This window comes from Neopelma chrysocephalum, unplaced genomic scaffold (genome assembly GCF_003984885.1).
Source record: "Neopelma chrysocephalum unplaced genomic scaffold, ASM398488v2 Primary Assembly neopelma1_96431, whole genome shotgun sequence".
Lineage (NCBI taxonomy): Eukaryota > Metazoa > Chordata > Aves > Passeriformes > Pipridae > Neopelma > Neopelma chrysocephalum.
The window spans coordinates 433926-459454 of record NW_020925079.1 but is presented as its reverse complement, the minus strand read 5'-3'; the positions used below and the strand labels follow the sequence as shown (position 1 = coordinate 459454).

At 40.9% G+C, this 25529-nt stretch overlaps 1 long non-coding RNA gene across 1 annotated transcript; it reads left to right on the top strand.

The window, feature by feature from the left end:
* The first annotated feature begins 3851 nt into the window (after positions 1-3851).
* LOC113981306 lies at positions 3852-25231 on the top strand. The gene is made up of 3 exons (XR_003538372.1): positions 3852-3863; positions 11406-11412; positions 25138-25231. It is a non-coding gene; the product is annotated as an uncharacterized LOC113981306 (long non-coding RNA).
* The last annotated feature ends 298 nt before the right edge of the window (positions 25232-25529 follow it).

The window sequence follows — 25529 nt, the reverse complement described above, 5'->3', positions numbered from 1 at the left end:
AATGATTGTAGATGGGAAAAATATTCCCGTGTGACTAGTCTCAGTCTTAACAATCCTGCTACAGTGAAGTTTTCAGGGGTCCTGAGACACTGCTACAGCTTCCAAGGTACTCCACGTGAAAATTAGGGCACAAGCAAGCTCTGAGTGGTGTTCAAAACCCAGACAGCTTATATTTAGCTTTACAAAGAGATGGGAGCCCACAAAGGAAGGTGAAGAGAAGGGTAGACTATTTTGAGTGACAGTAATGTGTGTCTTCCTTCAAGAATGCTAGCAAAGGAGCTCTATTTTCCACAAACCTCTGTGCTGTCCGTGATCGGGTGTCCCATAGTTTTTGCTGACAAGGGCACTACAGCAGAATATCCTCAGCCTTCTACAGCATCACCAACAAAGCAGCATAATATGAAGACAGTCATTATAACAGGCATCTCTTTTAGTTGTGTTTCCTGTTATCCTGGGAGAAAGAGTCTCAGGCGAGAAAAACAGGCAAAAGATTACAGAGGGAACATCCTCTGATGCTGAACTGGGACTACCCGTCTGTCTGTGGCTACATTTAACTCATGTGGAGAGTCTATATTTCAGTTTCCTCATGTCACACCCTAGATCCTGAAGAATAATTTTTCTCCAGGTGGACTATTTCATTAAGATGCAGAGGCAGACTGGGTTTTGTCATTTTCCACGGTTCCTTACTTTATAGACTGTGTTTTCAGGGATTGAAACTCCCAGCTCTGTCTCCTCTGTTTCAACTGATGCTTATGCTCTGGCTGTAAAACACACTTCCAGTGAGGAAAGTGCATTCAGTAAGGAATTTGGAGAATGCCTTTTCCTCTGGAAATGGATTTATTTTTCCAGTTCACATCTATGCAATCTTGCCTGGCAAGACTTTCATAAATGGGAGGAATTATTCTTCTTTTAACTATATAGATAGTAATGCTATCTTAGGAGTTGAGGTTTGACAGTCTTGGCTTCTGAAAGAGCCTAGGGAAATTGAATGCTCCTACTCCCACCTTGTTATCATACCACAGATTCTCCCAGGGCGAAAGAAAAATTATATGGTTGCAGACCTAATTCAGATAGTGTCTGACCCACCGTAGGCATTTTCAGATATAAGGAAACATAATAAAATTTTTTTTTTTCATATATTTTTGTCTCTCTTTTAAGACCACACACCAATCATTTGTGCAGGAAGATGTGTTATAGATTAAAGTCACTGTTTTGTGAAGTGCTTGATAGAAATAATGAGGTGGAGCAGACTGAAGTACCAAGATGCTGCCTGTCCTGCCACTGTCTCCTGATGGATTGTTTTCACAAGCCTGCTTGGCCAATAACATTTTCTCTTTCTCCCAGCAAAAATTTGTTAAATGCTTTGGTTGTTGACTAGTCCATAGCCCTTCTTGCAGATGAGGTCTCCAGTAGAGTGCTATGCAGCTCTGTCTTGTTTTGATTTTAATGAAATTCATGTTAATGCTAGTCAGAAGTCTTTGCTTTTCTTCTTAGGTGGTAACTTTCTGGATTTGGAAAAACACATTTTCCTTGTGCTTAATTACATTTCATTAGGTTGGGACTTCTCTTTGTTTTCTGTGAGGAAAACTGTTAAAATAAAAAAAGCAAGGAAGTTAGGAAAAAACACTTTTGATTCCCCATCTCTCATGGGATACAACTGCATATTAAAGCAAGTCATTCTTTGGTAACTGTGATACTGGCTGCTTTTAAATCCCCCAATCTAGTTTTATATTGCATTCTCAGTTTTTTATGTACAGACTTGGCTGGATTTCAGCTGCTTCACTACTGAGAGAAGATCACTCGGTTTGAAAATAGGTTCTGTTTGGCCTGGTTCAGGACACAGGAAACTCTCAGCTGTACTTATGAGTGTAGACTTCCAAGAAGTAGTCCATTTGGTAAAAATGGGTATTACTACCCAGAAAAAAAAGGAATGACACCATCAAATGAGGGTGGAAGACAGCTTTCTATGTTATCTTAATTTATTATCAGCAGTCTGATGAGACTAGAGGGTGTTAACACCTTCCCCATCAGGTTGGTTTGCAGATTCACGCTGCAAGTTTCCTGCGGTGGTTCAAGGAATGATCTATCTCCTCTGTACCTGGCACTTCCAGGAAAAGCACTGTGATTCAGTTCACCGATATTAGAAGCCTAAAGAAGATGATACACATGCCCCTCTTGGTAAGAGAGAGTATCTATTTCCAAAGTACTCAAAAACCAGCAGGGAAGGAAATGGTTAAAGTAAAAAACCCAACAACCCAGAACTGAAGTGATTTGGGCCAGACAAGTGGTTGAGAGGGCCAGAGTTAAAAAGTTTGCACCTATGGACAAATAAGGGTTTTATCCAAGCGTCACAGCAAACATTTGGTAAGTGATACCTCAGTCCTGAACACCTGCAGTTTATTCCAAATTAATTTCCAGTTGTCCTGGTCAGATTACACTGTTAACTGTCACTATGCTTTTTGCAGGCACATTTAGGTGTATGGTGGCTATATCTGTGCTGGTCTAGATTCTTCTCAGGAAGAACAATTGTATTTGAACAGTTTGTTGAGACCCAGTTTAATGAGGGCCTACACCAAGGAAAAATTACGCTAATTTGAGTGGCATGCCCAGGGAGTTTAGAAGAGTTTCTTTCAAATGGAGGATGATGCCAGTCAAAGCGCAATATTGTGCAAGATGCCAACATTTGAGTGATTTCTGTAACCAATTCTTGGTTATTATCAGCTTATAGCATTTTCTGCAGCAGTGAGTGATGTTGACTCTGGAGGCCTTGCCACTTGCTCTGTACAAGTGCCAAATGTAGGCATTTTCTGGTGTTTCTTGTCTATGCTGGAGCCTTTTGCACCAAATCAGAATGTAGAGTTCTAGGCAAGAGGAAATGTGTGCTCATTTAATATGAATGAACAGGTTTTGTGAGTTCACTCAGCAGTTCCTGTATCACACCTCCGTGTTCTAATGAAAAGAAAAAATTCCTGTTAGAAACCTAATATGCTGTCATGTCATGTCATCCCTGTTCCAGTGGCTAACTGCTTCCCTTTAAGAATTTATAAATTATATATAACATGAGCTTTTTCAACTTACAGAGTTTGGAGCGGATCAGTTGCAACAGATTTAGAAGCCTTCACACAGCAGAAATCCTGGAGATGCTAACAAACTTTAACTGAAACACTTCTTCACTTTTCCTTTTTTCATGTCACGAATTTGAGCTACTTGAAGTGTTGGCCTTATACAAAGAAAAATTTTGTATGATTGAGTAGTAGATTTTCTGTTCTTCCAGGCAATAGGACCCACTCTCGGTAGACAAAAAACTAACTGGAAAATGAAGGTCATTATCCATTTAAAGATCAAAAACTCCTACTGCACAGAAACCCTTGTTGACTTCATAGTAAGCCTAGCCACAGTTCAGAACATGCCAGTTTCTCACAGTGAAATTGCACTCCACGTAGTGGTCCTATCCTCCAGATAGAGGAGGCTATTTGCAGTTTCCACTTCAAATAGACAGAGGATAATGTGTTCACATGGACTGAAGCCAGAAATTTTTAGCTGTGAACATCTTAGAGCCATCATCTAATACCAAGATTTAAAGTGACATGTAGTAAGGATAATGATGACATTATTCCCTTCTTGTAAGGCCAATTATTGCCTCTAATTCATGATGTTCTAGTTACAGACGAGGTAGTTTTTCCATTACAAGCTTCTTCTCTGTGTCTGTGTCATTTGAAGCTGACATTTCTCATAGTAGCTGTCAGTCCAGTCATAAGAGGATTTTATGATTAATGACATTCAGTTTTTGCTGTTTCCAAGGTGCTTCAAATCCTACAGACATCGTTTACCAGAGGGAAAAGTGGGACAGTTAAGGCTGATGTGTTCTGCCTAGAACAGCATTAGCTGTTCTGCTGATGCTAAGCTGAACACAGGTGACTTTTTGGCACAATAACCAGAGGTTTTGGTAAAGTAATAAAACGTTAATGTCTTCTCTGATCTGCAGCCATGCACATAAATTTCTCTGAAAGTGAGTCCTTTGAAATGCAAAGGGAAACTGCATGATTTTTGCCTTGCATTGGAGGGAAGGTTGTAGACGGGGATACTCTGATAGCTTTTGCCTCCCTGAGTTAGTTGTGAAATTATTTTTGGGCAATATTAGATTGATTTTGTCAGTTTTCCTATCTGTTATATTTGTGCTGCAGTAGTTTTCAGAGTCTACAGCTGGTACAAAGGCCCTGTGGTGCTTTTTATTTGTACATAAGACTGGGATTTTGACTGAGTGAAACAAAGCAGGATTGTTGAGTTGACTGACAGGAATACGACACAGGTCTATCTCAAGAAGAATGGAGAAAGTAAATAAGGAAATTACTGTTTCTCATAGGAAAAGATTTAGAGGACCCCAAATGAGACCAAAAGGTAGCATGTTCATAACAAAGGATAGGACATGGCTCTTCACTTGATATGTGGTGAGCCATGGGCCACCTTGCTCCAAAAAGTTTATAGGGTTGATTTTGCATGGATTCAGAAGGAGACAGAACAAATTCATGGAAGACAATTGTCCTGTTCCATCTGGAGGATAGTTAATTCACAGACAAATGCCTGTGGCTTATTACCTTTCTGGTGGCCACAAAACTGTTAACAACTGTGATACTGTTCTGGAGTAGTATCATTGCAGCTCTGTCCCGACCTTACATGGATTCTTAAGTATCTAATTTTGTGTGTTGCTGAAACTCAGGACCACATGAGCCTTTGATGTGATCCATGTTCTTCTTATGTTACAGCGTTTCTATCACAGTTTTTGAATTGTGTTGTTCAAGAAAGAGAAATGAGCACTGGAGGAGGAAATCTGTAAAAAAGTGGTTGTTGATTTCAACATAAGTCTGGTGGCATCCAGGGCATGTGAGCTTCTCATAGCAGAATTAAAGAATACCTAAACAAATTTTGACAATTGAAGGTGCTGGAAAAATATTTTTTTCTCACATGTGTGCACAAGGGCAGACCAGGATAACCCAATTGCAATGATCCAGAAATACCTGGAGATGGGGACAGCAATCTTTGGACGTGTCTGTTTCATAATGGGAAAAAATCTCTTGGTGAAACTCATCTTCCCCTGAAATGAGCCAGTCTCCAGACTGCTTCAGGAAAGCCCTATGGACTTAGTAAACTATTGATAAATAAATATATATATATATATATATATATATATATATATAATGATGGCTAAGGCTGTTGTTGATCTGCAGACTTCTGTCATCAGCACTTTGTATGGCCATGCCTGAATTCGAGGATCTTACTGAGTCTGTCTGCTGACAGAGTTGGAAATATTTTAAGGTGGATGAAAACCTGGTATTTTCCACTAGCTCTGGACAGTCCAGAGCCTGTGCATTAAACAACAAACAACAGTTACAACATGAAGTCTGGAAAATAATCCATGCAAACCCTACAAAGTCCAATGTGCTTATATCCATGTGACAAAGCACAGACCTGTAGGTTTTATACAGAATGTGTGTCAGCAATGAAAAGGCAAGAATGGTCCACACATGCATTTACAGACAATCTCTATATTCTCTGTATTCCAGAAGTCAAAGCTTTTTGCCATTTGTAGTACTTTCTGACTGTATCAAATACTTCTGTAAGGAAACAAAGGGTAACACTATATTTGTAAGTGGATTGGGAGCTGTTTGATTCTGTCGAGTCGGGGAACTGCAGAGGTCTGCTCTGGGATTCATTGATAGATAAAGGCTAAACTAGACAGGTACTCCAGCAAAGAGTGAAGCTGAGGTTAGGGGAATTTGATGAAGGAGAGACACAACAAGTAGATATGGTCACTTTCTCCTGCACCTAAAAGCTAGATGTGACCCAAAGGGAAAACTGTGAGAAAGAATATATTTCAAAGAAGGGTTTTACTAAATTCAGAGACTGTTTTGTCTGTACTCACCTTTGGATTAAGTCCATTAATCCATTCATATCTAAAAAACACTTCCATGAGCTCTTCAATGAGAGCCTACATAGACCCCATTGCCAATAACAACTGCTCACATGCAGTTGGATGAGGGAACTTGGAATCATGTATTCAGATTTTTGCTTAAGAATTTGGGATAATCCGCTTGCAAAGTCATGTGAGCATGTTACAAGAAAGAGCCAGAGCCTGCAATTAGCCAAAGAAGAAAGAAAGATTTGCAGTAAAATTTCTTTCCCTTAGGCAGTCACATCCTAGCTGCATTATCCTGGCAATATTTGACAGGGAACAGTGCAGAATGACTACCTACTTAATTAAATATATTTTCAGGAGGGGTAGATGTTTTCTTAATTATGCTAACTCCTCCACTAAGTTTTCTCTCATAACAGCTCTTCATTGTTGCATGTTTACTTCTTCGATGTACTTCACTGTTTATCTTTAAAGTCCTCAGAAATTCAGCATACAGATACTTAGGTCACAGTCAGGGATAACAGTCATAGAAACTATAAAGCTATAATTCATAGTACAAAGCTCAACTTTGATCTTGCTTTGCTGTGGAGCTTACTAGAAGGAAGAGAAAGGGAAAGAAAAAGGAAGTGGTTTTCTGACAGAAAGGGAAGCGGTTTTCTGAAGAACTTAGGAACCTCAGAGATATGGTCTGGTTTTCAAGGTTATATAATTAATAAGATGTTTTATTTCCTAGGTATTGTTTTCCATAAAAAGAAAATCCCTGGGGTTTTCTGGTCACTTTAAAATTTTGTATGCCTATGATGGTGCTCAAAGGAGAGGTCCCACCCTCTCCCCACCCTAGCATTCCAGTTCCCGCTCTTCTGCTTCTACTGGCATAAACATTTATGCAAGAGAACAGTCAGCCAGGTCCAAGAACAGATCAGCTGAAATATATCCTTAAAAAAAATACTTAAAAACTGTCAGATGTGAGCCATTGTAAAACTGTGTGTGTTCTTCACCCAGCACAAGGAAAGCCTACTGAACTGCAGAGGGCTGCAGCACGAAATGAGGCTGCCCCTCTTAGTGGTGATAAGGATTTTTACAGGGTTCAGCTCACACACTTCATCTCTGCCACAGCAGAGAGCACCTATGTCTTCATCCTGCGTTTGCTGGGTGAGCCTTATCTCTGTGTCCCAGTGTTTCCAAGGGGATGGTCGATCTGGTGCAGTAGTAGGAAGTGCTGTCCCTCTTTATCTTGCCCCAGAGAGATCTGTAGTAGTCAGGAGAGCCTGTGTGGCTGGGGGGTGGGTCTAGGAGTTTCCTGTTGTGCTTTTATGCTGTAACCACAGCATTCAGACCTTCGGATTATTGCAGGGAATTGGCATATCTGCTCAAGAGATTTGCTGTCTGGCTCTTGTTATTCTTGGAGCAAAGCATTCATGCACAGGCTGACAGTGAAACTGGGGCAGATTCTGTTCTTCATAGTTATTCCCATGAGACTTGACTGTTTCCTTGGCAATACATATGCTACACACAGTAAGATGCTTGCATTGGGGCCTTCTTTTATATTTTCAGAGCTACATGACACCAAAGGACCAGGCTGCATTCTTGAACGCTGTTCTTTGGCTCTAATCAACTCTTGCAAGGCACACAGGGAGCAGAAGAAGAGGCTAAGAGGGAGCATCCTGCTGTCCATGTAGGATTCTTTTCGGGATTGTTGTTCACCAGATGACACATTTCTGCCCTGCAAAAATAATAGGTGCAGTGTCCGCCATTGTCCACAGGGAGGGGAACAAATCCTAGCTCCTGACATGAACCAGGATTTTTTGCAGAGGGGAGGTGGCTCATCCATACCTGAGCAGCGCAAAAACGGTCTGATTGCATTGTACTAAACAAACCAGACGTCCTGGCCAAGGCTGCAGGGTAAATTTACATGTTGTTTAGAGGCAATTTTAACAATCAGTCTGAACCTCAAGAGAAAGAATGACATGTTTCTTAAATATCTTTGCAATAACAGTGCTATTTTACACTGAGGTGTACCTAAGTGGTAGTAAGAGCATGAGCAGGAAATCTTAAGAATATGGGACTAACTTGAACTTTGAGCAAGCAACTTGAACACTAAGCAAGAGAACTGTCATGTCTGCAGTCCTGGTCATGTTGAATCTAGGGACGGGAAGCAGAGACCAAGATGCTTCCTCTCTTTGTAGAGTTCTTGAGGGTGAAAGCATTCTCCTTCCTTATGCCAATCAGGATTTTCTTTCCTGCATCTCCTCTTATATTGAATAGCTGTGCTGATTAATCATTTCCCCTTACACTCTCCAAACAAAGCACTCCTTTCCACCTGCTCCTACCTAGAATTGATGCTATTAATTCTGCTCTTTATGACAGAGTTTGGTAGGTGTTGGTCTATTCTTTGGTCAAACCATTTTGGCACAGGGTGGAATAAAAACTGAGCAAACTGATCTAGTGGAAGGATTCCGTCTGTGGCAGTGGGGGTTGTACTAGATGATCTTTAAGGTCCCTTCCAATCCAACCCATTCTGTGATTCTATGTTCTATCTCCTAGAAAGAGTATTTGAGGGTGATAGTGCGGGCACTTAACCTGTTTTGTACTCCTGATGTAAGAGGTGATCCCTTGGCAGAGGCATACTTCCAGAATACCCACAAATGCCTGGACTGTGCTTCTCCATCATGTAGTTTCTCCAAGATGAATAAACATAGTCAGATACCCTAAATCACAACTCAATAGTTCTCTGAGCAGCAGATCCATGTGAGCGTGGGACTATGATGAAACTGGCATGGCTAGACCTCTGCCTGGGGTACTTTTGTACTGTGCTCCATTCATGGGCTAAAGATCCCCAGCCCAACCCTACCCCCTGCCTGAAGGGATTCCAGCAAAAGCACAAATGGAGGTTAGTCCTCTAATCATGTCACTTAGCAAGGACATCCAGTTCAAGGGCAGTGATCTTGCATTTCTATTCTCGACCATGGCACAGAGTCTGTTTACAGCGGATATTTTAAAAGACTGGTATAATCCTGGTCACTCTTTGGATTGTCCAAAACCTGATAATCTTTCTATACTATTTTATGTTCAGATCTCTCTTTCAAAACGGTGACATGTCCGCACTTGTCATTAAAGTTTGTGGCACAAGTAGCAGCAATGTATGTAGAAAGCAGTCACTTGTGAGCCCTGAAATCCCTTTTTTTTGTGAGTCAGTGCAAACAAATCAGTCTGTTTTGCTGATGGTGTGTGTTTCTCTTCAAACCCCTGGATGCTGTTGTGCTGCAGACATCAAATTACACCTTTGCAGTCAATGCCTCACTTTAGAATAAGATGCAATCTTTCATTCTTTGAAATGAATTTATTCTTCTTTACAACCTTACTGTTGATCAAAATTAAAAGACAAAATATGGAGCTCCCAAGGCTTTCTGACACTGCTTGATGCTGGCTGAGAAGACGGATGTCATTTAGTGCAAAGTTAAATAGTTTTATATTTTGATTTCAAAGTAAAATTGAAAAGTGGATCTGTTGCCCAAACATCAGACCACTAAAAGTCATGGCTCTAGTTATCTAAAGCTGGTAAATCATTCTGTTCTCAGAGAATTGAGATGAATACTTCCCCTGCACTGACATTCTGCCCTCTTGGGTGTGGTGAGAGTTCAGAGAGAACCTTGACTCTAACCTAGATGCCTATTTCTGGGATGTTTGATTACAACCACAATGCTCAGGATGTTGGCCAGCCTGAACCGAGTCTAGTATAAAGAATCTCCTCCCAAGAATATTACTGGGCCAACACTGACAGTGGGGAAATCCAAATTAAACTGATCCATGTAAACTGATTATACCGACCTGTGAGGCTCTTATGTCATTCTCCCTATAGCACTGCAAAATTCCATGAGAAGGCCTATTTTGGGAATGATAAAACCCAGATTACAGCTGAAAAAAAAGGGGGGCCTGCACTGCTGCTGGTTAGAAACATTCGAAAACTTTGGAAGAATTCAAAAGAAAAGAGAGAAAATCCTCTGATGTTGATGGCCACTGTAGCAAAATAATGAAACCTTTTTTAGATCCTGAGTGGAAAAAATGTCAGCTGAAAACATTACGTGCAACATCAACCAGTTTTGTTGAGATGAAAAGCATATGCTGTGAATCCATGCTGGAAGATTTCCTAGAACATGTTTTTCTCGGCTTTCACATGAAATTGTGACATGGCTTTTCCTCATGGTTTTGCCTAATACATGCAGAGAGATACTTGTTCAGATTTGTTTAGGTCGTGTTTTTTTTTTTCTTGGTTCCTTTTAAAGGAGTTTTGGTTCTGAATGACACTTTTGAGTCATAATGACATGTGTGACTGATAATGCAACAGATTAGGCACTGGGGAGTGGGCAAAACCCCCAAAAATTCTGGGTGGTCTGTTGTGCAGATTTTAAATTGGGAATAGTGCTTGTTACACTGCAAACACCTGGAGTTCCTTGTAAGTAGATGTGTGACTCCGGCACAACCTGGTGCTGCCTGAGACTGGAGTGGGGAAGTCACTTCCTGCAGGGATAGACAGGGTCAAAATAATAGGCTGTGCTCTTCTGAAAGCACATAGGAGAGAAAGAAAAATATTGTTATTTTTCATGCAGGGAGCGAGTCAGAGAATGATGACTACTTGCAGGAAGACATAACTACTTAGCTGCAGGTTAGCAGAGTTAAATCAAGCCGTGTTCTGTTAAGAAGAGATTTGTTTCTATCCATGGCTAAGGCACATTGGGGGAGGCTTTCTTGTGAGCAGCATTGAAACTTTAGGTAGGTGTTATAAAAACCATTGTCTTCTCAAACAAAGCCTATAATGTAGTTTATGAGGCAAAGTTTTCTGTCACATTCATTTTATAAGTTGTGTTCCAGCGAGGTGCAATCAATCAGTAATAGTTTTCATTTCCAGGATAAAAATCTTCCATGATGCTACTACCTGTGTTCTTGAGAACATTTGAAAATTAACTTGTGAAGATTCCAGTTTGGCTAATTGCCTTGAGCAGCTCATTTAATTAAAAAAGAAAAAAAAAAGAGAGGAAAAAAGAATCTGAAGAAGTGAAATTTAGGAAGTAGCTAAGCTGTCCCATAGGTTTTCCTGTCCTACCATTCCAAATAGTCTGCTGTTGCTGCATCTTCTGTGGGTGAATTTAAAAAAAAAAAAAAAAGAAAATTTGCAAAACCTTCAAATAAATGAAATTCCATTTTTCCCTGAAACACTGCAAACCCAAAGACAATATCTGAGTGAGAATCAGAAAGTTTCCAATACTTTATTGACTGCACCACGGTGCTCAAGAACTCACCTAAAATACATGCACTTGTTGAATTTAAATATCCATGTTTCATTCCTGAAAAGGCTTATGCACAGCTTAGATTTACATTTGTGGTATATTTTATGGGCTTCAGTGCTAAAGACAGACGTAAGTGCTTGCATGGCATTTGACAGGAATGTGTGGAAAAAGGGCTGTTTACAGTCTGACTACTGTGTTTCTGTATCCAGCAGGACTGTGAAATATTACAGCAGTCTGCGTTTAAATTCTTTGATTCATTGCTCTACCGTGTAAAGAAAAATGTCTGTAACTCAGAAGCTGAAATTTCACTTGGATAGGGGCTGTCTTTTGAGTTTTAACAGAAATGTCATTGAAAAGCTGCTGCAATGGTACACAGGAGTAGAATTCAACTGAACCTTGAAAGAAAAACTTGATAGTCTGAAAATATTAAGCGGTTTAAAATGCTTGCGTGTTTTTTCTTTCCCACTTACAGGGAACATGTAAAGTAACAGGGTTTGAAATGCCTGCTTTCACACCAGACTGTGTACCTGCTGCACGTGTAGAGAGAGTGCTTTGCATGACACTGCCCAGCAGACACAGGTACCTGTGCAGGCTTCTTTACTCTGGGATGTAATTTGGGATTGTGTGAGCCCTTATACAACCATAGTTTGAGCCCTTACACAACCATAGTTTGGGAGAAGGAACCAACACCTCCCCACGGACAAGGGATGATAACCATCTCCTGAAGTTCACTAATTCCTTCTGCACTCATGAGATTTCGATTACTCTTGCATGAGCAGGCTGTGTAATCCTCTCACAAGGGCAGCACATCCCTCTAACCCTGATAACTCCAGTTTCTCACTTGCCAGCCAAGAACTTTCCATCTTGCAAATGGTGGCTTATCATGCTACTATCTAGAGTGAAAATTTATAATCCAGGATTAGACGTGAGTTCATATCTCCCTTCCATGCAAACCCAAAATGAATCAACTTGATGAGTAGCAGTTAGTAGGGATTAGTTATTGTTATTAATTATCGTTGTAAGAACTATAAATCATCAGTCATGATTATAGTAATATAATAATAATATTTTAATATGCTAGTTTCACTAAGGTAGGTACTGTGGCACCGTCTGGATGTTTTTTTCTCCAGGAAAGAGAAATATTTCACAACAGTGAATGGCAAAACCAGAACACAGCTCCTGACCTGAATATCCATACAGATCAAGGCATGAGAAATCCTTTGGACCAGAATAGAGGTGGCCGGGAATAGAAATCTGTGATACAAAACCAGGTATCAAACAATTTCATACGTTCCTCATGAGTTTTTCTAATTTGGTTTCAAACCAAGGAAAAAGTCTCTGAAAGAAGGCTTTATCAAAAGTACATATGTTTGCTTGGACTGGGGAGAAACAAATGGTGGATGTCTCGACTTCCACAAGGCTTTTGACACTGTCTCCTGTATCTTCTCATAGGTAAGCCCAGGAAGTGTGGGTTAGCTGAGAGGACAGTGAAGTGGATTGAGAACTGGCTGGATGGCAGAGCTCAGAGGGTTGTGATCAGTGGCACAGGGTCTTGCTGGAGGCCTGTAGCTACTGGGGTTGCCCAGGGGTCAGTACTGGCCCCAGACTTGTTCAATTTATTCATCCATGACCTGCAGGCAGGGACTGAGTGTACCCTCAACAGGTTTGCCGATGGCACAAAGCTGGGAGGAGTGACTGCTACCCCAGAAGGCTGTGCAACCCTTCAGTAAGTCCTGGACAGCCTGGAGAGTTGGGCAGAGCAGAGCCATCTGAAATTCAACAAAGGCAGATGCAGGGTCCTGCACCTGGGGAGGAACAACTGAAGGGAGGGTGCCAAGAGGATGGAGCCAGGCTCTAAGTGGTGCCAACAGAACAATGGGCAATGGACACAAACTGACACACATGAGGGTCCCCCTCAGTATGAGGAAGAACTTCTTTACTTTAAGGGTGACAGAGCACTGGAACAGGTGAGAGAGGTTGTGGAGTCTCCTTCTCTGGAGATGGTCAAGACTTGACTGGACATGATCCTATGCAACCTGTTCCAGGTGAACCTGCCTCAGCAAAGAGGTTGGACTAGAAGAGCTCCAGAGGTCCCTTCCAATCCCAGTGATTCTGTTACATAAAGAACATCCATGAATGTAAGGAAAACTGTCAAATCTAGTCTAATCTGAGGACTAGAATAATTTTGTGATCCAATAAAAAAATCACACATGAAATCCACACAAGATCCAAGAAAAATTAGATAAATTAGTTGTGTTCATGGGTGTGATTGGCATGAAAGAAATTAAGATTGTGTTGTGCAAAGTGATGGCAGGTAACTCATTATCTTTTAAGCAATGGACCTATGCAGTCTAGACTGGGGGGGTGTGCTGGCCTCGCTTTTTCATGCTCAGTGCTGGCCCAAGAATAGGACAGAACAGTTGGTTTTCCCTTGTGGATCTTTACTATCACATGAAAGGTAGTCAAATGTAGAATATTAGTCATTTATGCTTATGCAAATTTTCTTATGCAAATTATCTTCTAAATGTTAGATATTTTCCTGTCTCCCTTTGCACAGCTCAGAGGCACTGCAGAAAAAGGGACACCAGTAATGCCAGCAGCAGGAAGTGAGTTGAACATACAACTGCTGCTGCATCTGCAGGTAAGCTGGAGCAGAGCAGGGAAGGGGAAGTGTTTCAGAGGTTATATAAAGGGCACCAGAGGGTATCAAGGCTGTTTCTGAGACCCTCTCAGCTGGGCTGGTCCATCAGCTCTATGTCACCTGGTTATGTTCAAAGGATCCAGAGAAAGGTAAAGCAGGAAAAACAAAAAGGCTACCTTGAGCTATTTGGCTGGTCTTTCTTTCCAGGCAGAGAGAAAAAGGATATATATTCCTCTGACCGATTTAGCTATTCTGCAGCATGAAATCCAAGGCTAGCAGAAGACTACATTTCCTAGGGTACTTGCACATCTTTCTGTAATTCTCTTGCAATTGGGCTGAAATGAAAGGCATCCTCCCACATGTCTGTTCTGCTTTCAAGAATAAGAAGAAAATCTCTACAATTTGTCCAGGGATAAGAATTTGCATACCAGATGTCTAAACTGTCACTGGTGTGTCTGAACTCCACGTCGTAGAATTGGTGACTGAATTTGCCATCTATTTCAGTGTATCACCTTTTCTTTTTTCCCTTTGTCCTTTTCCTTTTTTTTTTTCCTGGTTAATGTGGGTTTTTTGCAGAAATGGGGTTACAGGTAAGAATGCTTATCACTAACAGTTTAGAATAATACAATCATGTGCTGACCAAGCAGAATTAGCACAAGCAGGGTCCTGGTGGACAGTGAGCTGGACATGAGCCTGCTGTGTGCTCCTGCAGCAAGGAGAACAAAGTGTACCCCAGGCTGCCTCATCAAGACCATAGCTAGAAGATTAAGGTATGCAACTTTTCCCCAATCCTGCAGTTCTAAGGAAGAAAGCATTCATAAATATCTTATGCTTGAGATGCTTCTCAACGTATCACAGGAAAACTTTATTCCCCTGTTAGACACAGCTATGGATAGTTGCAAAGAAGCAGCTCTGAAATGCTGAAATCATGTTTTGGCTGAACCATGTGCTTTTTATCTGTGGTTGAAATGGCTCGTGACTGCAGTATAAATTGAGATGTTACTTCAATTTGCAAGAGGCAAAGAAGATACATATTTTTAGCTTGCTCAGTTCAGCTGAGAAGATAAAACTCTGCAGTTGTCCATATCAGTAGACAACCCAAAGTAATTTACTGTTGGGTTTGTAATCATATTAATTTTTCTTGTTTATTTAGTAAACTAAGTTCAGATAGTTAAAGGCCACTGCAAGCACATTAAGACCTGGTACTGATTTAGAAAGATCAAATTTACTCAGTTAAACAACTTCAACTTTTTATGTAGACACTGAGCCTAAGATCCTTATTTTAATACTTCATAAATGTTTTGACCTTGTAAGTAAACATTGTGGTCTCATTCTCTTCCCTTCCTCTGCTAAACTTGAGGTGACTGTAAATTAAAAAAAGACCAACTCCAAAAACTAATGCTGCTGCCCTAATGCTGCCTTGAGCTAACTTTGCTAACTTGTTCTCTTAGGAAGAAATGTTTAGCCCTGAGGAAATTTGAGTAGTATTTTTACTTTTTAGAATTTTTGTCTTGAAGGATAAGCTCAGTGAAACAGAAAAAGATCAGATTGGATTGCTGTTATTTATATTATCTCTAGCCTAAAGCTTCTTCTCTGACTGTGACTACAGATGTTGCATCAGCTAAAGTTGCAAGAAACCTCACAATAAACAATGACCAAATTTGAGAAGCAATTTCTGTCTCTTACTTAGAATGTCAGTTTGTATGCCAAGACATAAGTGTTTTATCCTTTCAATAAACAACCCTTGTCCTCTCTCATGTAATTACGGTGGTTTGGGTTGGATATTTTTTTATAATTATAGCTATAAATATTTCAGATCTTTTATACTGTTTAATCTCTCTTTCTGGTCAGCTGCAGGGAGATGTTTCAGCAGACAATTCCACAGGTTAGTGAAATGCAATATGGGGAAACATTTCTTTCCCTTCACTTTTAGATCAATTTTCTTTCTTTCTTGTTGAAAGCATTTTTGTTTCTTTCTGTCGAAAGAGGACAAACAGGAGAATACTGTAACTTGCCTTCTTGCAGCCAGAAATCCACTGCTTAATGCTACCCTGCCCCTTCTCCTGACAGGAGATTTTGCTTTCAATTAGCCCTTTAAATCAGAGTAGTTCCTTCTGTACTGACAGCATATGAATTAGTAGGTGAGAGACTGGTTCATTGCCAAGACATGACTGCATTTCCTGGCAGTTTGTTATTGTGTTCAATTAAGGAATTACAACCACCGAAATTTGCAGTACCCATTTTGGTCTTCAATTCAGTGGTTTTCGTTCCTTTACCTGTGCAACAGCATTGCCTTGTTTGGTTTGGTTGGCTTGCTTTTGTTTTGCAGGTTGCTTCTAAGACCAGATGGTCTCACACATATATATTTCATACTGTCACAGGCACAGACTCCAGAAGCATCCCTGCTTCTCCCAGGTTATTTTGCTGGTATCCTGTATCAGAGAAAGCGCTGTGCATCCAGAAGAAGCATTAGGAGCCCTTCCCAAATGTGCTCACCAGCAAATCCTTCTGAAGGCAGCTGTGTTCCTAAGGGCTCATGTCTACAGAGGTGTAACTGCAGATAACAATGGTGCAACAGTTATCTCTTAGCCTCTACAAACCTGATGTCATTTGACTTATTTTAACCCCCTTTTTGTGCACACCATAAATACACACATTTCCTTTTCCACAGCTCAAGCAGCGTGTAACTTGTTGAACTGCAGCAGCACAGCTTTGTGTGAATCCCGGGACTCCACTTAGTAACTATGTCTCTGCTTCCATCAAAAAGCTTCACAGATCCTTGCTGGACCTGTTATACCTGGATTGCATGGCCAAGTTGGGCCCCTCTTGGGTTATGAGGGGAGTAAACTACCAGCTGGCCAGCTACCAAACCCTGATGGCACTGCTGGTGGCCTTGATCCAGCCCTTCCTGGCAGCCTCCAGAAAGGCTAGCAGGATGAGGATGGTGTCAGTGAAGCTGCCAGAAAAGTGCTGTAGTTAGATCTTCCTCTGATGCACTGCAGGGAAGCCAAAACACCACTTTCAGAGACTGCGAAAACGATGTCTAACCAGTCCCACGCTTCATGTAAGTGTTCTTTGATTTACAGGTATTGAACAGAACACAAAGTTTGTCAAATGCACTGTAATTAATTGTGAAACTGATATAAAAGGCCATATAAGCCTCTGGAGAACTCGATTCACAGAAGTGCAGCCACCTCTCTATGACTGAACATTTGCAACAACACAGTATGTCTGAGACAGGTTTTCAAGGTCCGGATATTCAAAGGTATATAAATACATAGTTCCCATTCGGATTAATGAGATCCTGGGTCAAACAGTGTAGTCCTTTTGTGTTTTATTATCAGACATTATCAGATCTTGGTGACATAACCATGTGTCATGGTTGTTGAATTCAGGTCTGATTCCACTAAGGTAAGTTGCCTGAAAAAGCAAGTGCTTTCAAGAGAACTGGGAATAGATCTTATTGCTGACTCCTGCCAGCTGCTGAGTTACATAAGCAGAAATTGTGCCACAAACCCTCTTATTCCAAACATAAGTACCTTTAGGCTCTGTTGTTTGTATTTTTGAAGTCTTTCCATTGTAAAGACAAATGCCCTCATACAAGCACACAGCCCCAGGGAGACAAACACAAGAAAAGCAGAGAAAAAAGATACCAATCTCCATTTAAGATTCTTTAAATGGCAGCTGTAACATTTGTAAGTTCCTTTTAAATAATACTGGAGTGAAAGTTTGGAAACGTTTTTATATTAATGGAAGAAATGTTGCTTGCATTCCATTCTCTCATTCGGATAAAGGCCCCTCTTTCAGATCATTGTTTCCTTAAAAGTGTTCAAGTCAGTGTCAAAAGCTGAAAGTAGAATTAGGTACTACCTCTAATTAAAAAAATACATATTTTTTTCTTTTCGTCTTCATCACATAATGAAGAAACTTGTGTAAAACACAGATAGGAGAAGCTGACCAGGAACTAAATTCAGGATTGGACTCTAAATTACTTTCTTCAAGTGGTCCAACTCCTTGGATTTACTTGTTGGGAAGGTGGAATATTTCAAAAGAGAAGGAGAGTCCTTTACTTAAGATATTTTTGGGTTTGTTCAGGTTCGTTCTATTTCTGTCCTCCTGTTGTCTCCTCTGTCCTCAACACCTGAAGTTGCAGGTCCAGTAAGGAAACCTCAAGGAGATGACAGAACTTTCCTGCTGAGCTATGGCATCTTCAATGAGGATTCCCTCTGAGGAGGGAGCAGAGCCTGCCCAGCAGCCCTGACTTGTGTTAAGGCATATTTGGATGAAAATCCTTGAGAAGGCCATGAGCGGAGGAAATTAAAACATTTTTGCAAGTTGTGCCTAAATGCCTATTTGGTGGGCTCATAAAAATGCTTCAACTTAGTACTGCAGTTGGCCAGCAGAGACTGAGATTCAAGATCTCATTGTTTCACCCCACACAGTAATAAGAGGCGAAACTTTTCTTTACCAAAAGAAGATTCAGGAAATTGCTGTTTCTTCCCTCTTTTCCTAAACCTGAACCTATATTTCTAAGCTTTAGAAGTCTTTAGTTTATTCTGTTTCTTGCAGCCCTACCCCAAACTAGCAGGAAGAAGTAAACATTTTGTTAACTGAAGTGATACATGTTTCTCAAGTGTGGCAGCAAGATAAGGCTGGTGAATACTGTCCACATCTTAGTAGCTTCAGGTCTTCCCACAGTGTCCTACTATTTGGCTTTAAAAACCCTTTCACATGTGGCAACATCTGCTGTCGTCACAGAACTGTATTGCTGCAACCCGAAGCAGCTCTCTTTCAGTTCTTAATTGTGGAAAATAAGTTTACTCTCTTCCAGCTTAGTAGCTTCTGGAGATGGAATATGGTCCATGAAGATTAGAGTGCAATTTATCTCAACAAATGTAGAAGACCACTTTACATGTGAAGTGTTTTGTTGTTAAAAACAATCATAGGAAATAAGCTTCCACATCTATGTTTATTTTGGAGATAGCTAGACCGTCATGCACAACTCACTTTGGATTTAGTTCATACACTCTGTCATCAGAAGGTAATTGTTTATATTACAGAGGTTTTGGCTACGCTGGGATTACACAGACCATATTAATGAAAAAAAAATACTGGCACAGACTTTCATTTGTGCAGAAAGGGTCTAGGACATGGTGAGGTACATGATTTGTACACAAGCCGTACAAGTCATCCAACTGCAAGTCATTCAATTGCACTTTCACTCATCCTAGCAGCTTCTTTGTGGTGTGAAGAACAGTTACCACAGAGCTTTTTTTTTCTCCTGCTGAAACTTATTTTCGTGTAGGAGCAATGAAAGAAGCAGGTGCATTTGTCCAGCAAACATACCACACAAAATTGCAAATTCATAAAAATTGTAGCGGGTCCTTCTGCACACTCCTGACTTGCCAGTGAAATAGCCATGGGTACAGCCAGAGGTTCAAAGAGACATTCCTCAATTTGAATTGAGACAAAATGTCTCAATTTCCCTTCTAGATTTGCTCCAGTGATGAGCTCTGGGCTACTCAGACATAAGGAGGATGTGTTCAAATGGTGGAAACAGGCACAGGTGATGAACCAAGGAGAAATACAGACATATTATCCAGTTGTACAGTGATGGGGTTAGGAAAGACAAAGGCAATCCAGAATTGAAGCTGGTAAAAGAGGTGAAGGTCAGTTAGAAAGAATTCCATGTGTACATCAGCAGCAAAAGGAAGACAAAGGAAAACATGGGCCCACTGCTAATTGGGGAAGGGGTCTTGGTGACAGAGGACATGGCAATGGCCAGGGCACTCTGGATGCATTCAAGGAACTTCACATCCCTCTTAAACTGTGGAGCCCACACAATACTCAAAGTTGTTGCAGGATTCAAATTGTGAGCAATTTCCATTGCATTTCTGTAGGCCTTGCTTGACATGACTAGAAGCTGTAAGCTGTAATGTTTATGCTTATAGACTGTGTGAAAATATGCAATGTTTATACTTGTTAGCTGTGTGTCTAATTATAAGGTTTGAGAACATAGTATGTTTAGAGCAAGAAAGCCTTGAGAAAGTATAGATAAGGGTGCACCTGCAGATTTCAGAAAGTTCCTAATTAGGAAGGCCTCTACATTCCAACTATGACTTCAGATCGCGTGGACAGAACATCAGGTCCAATGAACTGGAGACATGAGGCGCGTGCACAGACTGAGCTATCCAATCACCTTGTTGTAAGCATGTGCCCAAAACAAACTAAACTGTATAAAAGTTGACTTAATTAAATAATAAATGGAACATATGGCTGACCACATTGGCCTGTATGCCTTATGTTTATACCCCTCCATCAATACAAAGTGAGGCAGCACCAACACTGAATATAGATGGGTGGTCACCTCTTTTGACTGGCTGGATAGTCTGTGTTTGATGCTGCCCAGAATGTTGTTTGCCCTCTTGGCTGTCAGGGCACACTGCTGACTCACACTGAACTGCTATCAACCAGCACTCCCAAATCACTTTCTGCCTGATGCTTCTCCAGCCACTTCTCTCCCAGTTTATACTTACATCTGGCATTCCTCTGCCCCAGGTGCAGAAACCAGCATTTGAACTTGCTAAATTTTATCACACTAATCATTGTCCAATGCTCCAATCTATTAGATCTCCCTGCAAGGCCTCTTAGCCCTCAAGAAAGTCTTCAGCAACTCTCAGTTTTGTATTATCAGCAAAACTCATGGTGTGTTTAATTCCTGCATGATCATCATGGCCAGGACAGCCACCTACCATCACCTCCCCCATGAGTCCTTCTCTGTTCAGAAATAGCAAGTCTAGAAGGGTAATTTTTTTCTTTTTGGCTCACTGAGCACTTGTGACAAGAAGTTATCTCCCACAAACTTCAAGAATTTTCAAGGGCAAGCAGCATGATAATCCCAGTTAATGTCTAGGAAGTTGTTATCTCCCATTAGGACAAGGGCTACAGACCAGGAAATTTGTCCTAATTACCTATAGAATAACTTAACAGTGTTTACATCCTGTTTGAGCAGTGAGTAGTAGACTCCCACCAGAACAATTGCTTTTTTTCCCCATCCCCCTAATCCTCACTCGGGGTCCTCCACTGCATCATTGAACAGTCCAACCTCTGCCTTACACACAGTGTGACACCTCCACCTCGCCTACCCTGTCTATCCCTCCTCAACAGCCTGTAGCCTCCACCCCAGCCCTCCAACCATGGGACTCATCCCGTGAAGTCTCACTAATACCAATGACATTGTGGCTCTGTGAACTGGCCAATGCTTCCAGTTCACTCATTTTTTTACTCATGCCGCGTACGTACTAGAAAACACACATTGTGGAAAGTCGGTTCTCTGCTTCTTCATGATTAAAAATATCCAGGATTATCAAAAGAGAACTGCTGTTGGTACTAATACAGTTATCACAGATTTGTTAAAGCTGACACTAATCTCGAGCTTCTCACAACACAGTTTTATTCTAGGAAGCTCTTGAAAATATGCATGCTGATCTTATGTCTTTTTGGCACAAGTGTTGCTTTTCCTGTGACTGTACATCTGTATTTCACAGTATAAGTTGTTTGCATATTTAAGGTTTGTGACCCAGCTGCTTGGGTTTTGTGTACGTTTCCACAGCCTGTCAGTATAATCTTTGCTAATATACCCTTTTTCCCTTCCCATGATACTAACGCTGAAGAATAGATCTTTGTATCTGCCACGTTAGCCATTCTGAGTTCCTTTAATGGTCTGAGGAAAAAAAAAATTCCAAATTTCAGGATTATTTCCACTGAAAAGTACTCACTCTTCATATATTAAAATAAAAAAGACAGCTGAAGAGTGCAGGTGCAAAAATAAACAAAAATCTTCAGGACAGCCAGAAGTATCCTAGAATGTAAACAAACAAACTGCTGTCTTGAGTAAGAGTGTTAGTTGTGTCTATCAACAGATACTGACTTTTCATCATAGTAGTGAGAACAGAATGTGTAACTGCAATGGTAGGTATCAAAGTCCTGGTCTGCAAGGTAAGACTAGTTAGTTACATATCAGTTTCTATGGGGAAACAGGTTTTACCTACCACTGAAAAGCATGGCTTTGTACTTCAGCCAAGCTCACCTAATTATGAGCTACCGCTGAAAGAGGTGCTACTCATCACTGCACCTCAGCTCCTTGATCTGCTCTCCTCTGTCAACCAAGTGATGATGTGCCTGCAGAGCTAGTGAATGAAGCAGAAATCTTAATTTCTTTCAAAACACAGACTTGATTTCCCACAGGTTGGATTGCTGCTGGAACTGACTCTCCTACAGTTGTACAGGCCTGACTGTGGTGTCCATTCAAAGCTGATGTTACCAACAGAGATTGACAAACTCTATGACATCTTTACACCGGGGGTAGCTTGTGCCATGACAGCAGCAGGATTCCTTTCACAACCTCAAGGTCTTATCAGGGAAAGGTAAAGCACAGGAGAATAAATCACTGTTCTTGCTATTATATTGAAGTTGGAAGTATATCAGTACATATGGTAACCCTTGGCACACACATTGTGTTTCCCCCAGCTTGTTTCATCTCTGTGTCCATAGGTATTATTCCCTGCTCAGAGGGGCTCTTGTATCTGTTCTGTCAGCTTCCACTCTCAGTGTGCTAGGCCACAGGGAATGGCAGCTGTAAGTTTTGAGGTCTGTATCCTCCCCTTCCAGCTATGCATGATCACCTTGTGAATAACAAGGTGGCAGCTGCAAATGAAAACGTGGTAAGTATTGTAGGAGATAATATCTTCCCTACAGTGACTTGCCATCCTGGGTCAATATGGTGTAGTCCTTAAAATGCAGATCAAAACCTCAGAAGTGGGCTGGAAGAATCTTGACAACTATTCAAACAATTCACAACCTCTTTGACTGTCAGAAAAGTGGGTGCAGAATAGCAGGACAACACTTTCCTCTCAACAGACTATGTAGTTATCTGAAATGCAATTAATTTGGGAGAAAAGAATTTGTGCATTAAATTATAACTTTGAGGTTTGAAGGTCAAATTTGCATTTCCTCTGTTGGAAGTTTTGTTTCTGTCTTTTGCCGTTTTTTGCATTGCATCTACTCACATTAGCCCCTCATGCCAGAAAAACTCACCTGCCTCTGGCTGAATTACCTGACAATGCCTGTGGGTCAGGAGAATAGAATTGTTCCTTGCCTGCCAAGCCTTGCTGTGGTCTGTATATTTCAACAAGGTAATATTAACAACACGACACAGGGACATAAACGTTCATCCAATTCATTAAGCTAAACTATGACATACAAGAGTACAAGGAGGAAAAAAAAGGTCAAAAGAATCAAACTTGATATTTAAACTTTTTAATAAGGCAAACCAGAATGAAATTGTTCTTGAGAACTAGCTCAGTCTTGCCACCCTAATGTCCCCACTTGCTCAGTTAAATTGCAAGTAGCTAATGATAGCCACAGTGATACGCAGAGAGGTTGCCAATAATACTGTTTTGAAGGTGTCCCAGTCTTAACAGATGGTACTTGTGTGAAGTGGGGTGCTAGATTTACCCTTAATTTCCTTGCAACACCTCCTTTGGCTGCAGTTTTTGTATTAGTATCAGTTCCAGCTTCCATTAGTGGAAGCATATGTTCTGTAGAGCTGTCATGGTGTGTTCCTCAGCGAAAGCAAGTTTCTTGTAGCATCCCCACTCACTTCAGCAGGAGCTCAGCAGGGTCGGCTGGGCAGCTAAAAATAGCAGACATGCAAGAAGGGAATTCCTGATTGCCACAAAAAGCAAAATAAACGAAAAATACACACTCTGGCTGACTCTAACATCACATACTTAAGAGAACAGATCCTGCTGTTGAAAAAGTCCCAGGATGTTTTAAGCTGATTTATTCAGAAGGCAAATGCAACGAATAACAGACAAGGATATTTGTTTAGGCCACGGTCCCCGAATTGCCCAAATGAAAGCGGTGATAATATTGATAAAGGATGGTGCAAAGAGAAGGACATGGCAAGGTGTTTTTCTTTATTTTTGTCCTGAACAATATTATGCGCATATAAATCTCTAGATTCATTAAGAATCTTACAGACAAAACTTTTCTTTAACAAACCCTCCATTCATCTACCTCCATCAAGAGAAATATTTTCTCCTTGTTTTTAAAGCAAACTTTCCCTCTCACTCAGACTCTTGCAGTGTGACAAGGTTGCATAATCCACTGCATGAGAAGATATCCAATACTGTTTTTAAGATGGTGTGCAGCATAAAATGACATTTCAGGCAGAGGTATTTGAAAAATTCTGGAGAGTAGACTTTGTTTTTCAAGCAAAGGAGGCACTTGCAGATAGCCAAAACCAACGAAAGCATTAACATTTAGATGAATAGTGACAGTGTTATAGTAATGATATGAAAGGAATGAACAATTTTTGATAATTTTTGTTTGTTTCTCAGAAGTTGAGGTAATAGGGATGGCAGAACAGAAACATGCTTCTTCAGGTAGCTACTCCTCTATTTTCAAATAACACACTATTTGTCGTATGTGCATATTTGTAAAACAGTCTAAAGATTCAAAGTACTATTTTGAATTCTATTTTCTTTTGTGTTTGCAATAACACATAAATTAAAATAGGGTATAGATTAAAAAAATAAAATTTTACTCTGTGGATGTGCTAGCTTTTCATTCTAATAATGCTTAGCAGAATAGGTAGCAACACTTAGTTGCTGCTCTAGCTGCTGGTAGAAGCTACTGAAAACAGACCACCATGCAAAATAACATCTTATGTCTTGATAGAGTCATATAGGTAATGTCTCTAGGTGTTCAGGAAAACAACCAAAACAAAACCCCAAACAGTTCAGTGTTTTACACAGCAGACCTTAAGAAGGCAAACACTTTAATAAAAATCTACCCATGTTTTGAAGGACCTGAACCATGATTTAGATGGTTGAAATTCCTACTTGACCTCAAGCTTCCTCTTCCAGCTTGACCAGGGTGTTTACTGTCACTTCAATTTCCTTTGAAAAAGCAGATCATCTGTCTTCATATTTTCATATTACTGGTTGGGGGATGAACAGATCAAGAGCAGCCCTGCTGAGAAGGACTTGGGGGTGCTGGTGGGTGAGAGGCTGGACATGACCCAGCAATGTGCACTCACAGTCCAGAAAGCCAGTTGTGTTCTAGGCTGCATCCAAAGCAGCGTGGCCAGCAGGGTGAGGGAGGGGATTCTGTCCTTCTACTCCACTCTGGTGAGACTCCACCTGGAGTTCTGCATCCAGCTTGGGGTTCTCAGCACAGGAAGGATACTGATCCGTTGGAGCAAGCCCAGAGGAGGCCACGAAGGTTCCACAGAGGGAGTACCTCTCCTGTGAAGATTGGCTGAGAGAGTTGGGGCTGTTCAGCCTGGTGAACAGAAGGCTCCAGGGGCATCTTAGAGCAGCCTTCCGGTACCTGAAGGAGGCCTACAGCAAAAATGGAGAAGGGCGTGGGATGATAGTACAAGGTGGAATGGTTTTAAAATGAAAGAGTGTAGGTTTTGATTAGATGTTAGGAAAAAGTTCTTTACTTTGGGAAGGTGTGGCAGGAACAGGTTGCACAGAGAAGCTGTGGATACCACATCCCTGGCAGTGTTCAAGGCTGGGGGCTTTGAGCAACCTGTTTTAGTGGAATATGTCCTTGCCCATGGCAGGGGAGTTAAAACTAGATGATGTTTAAGGTCCCTTCCAACACAAACCATTTTATGGTT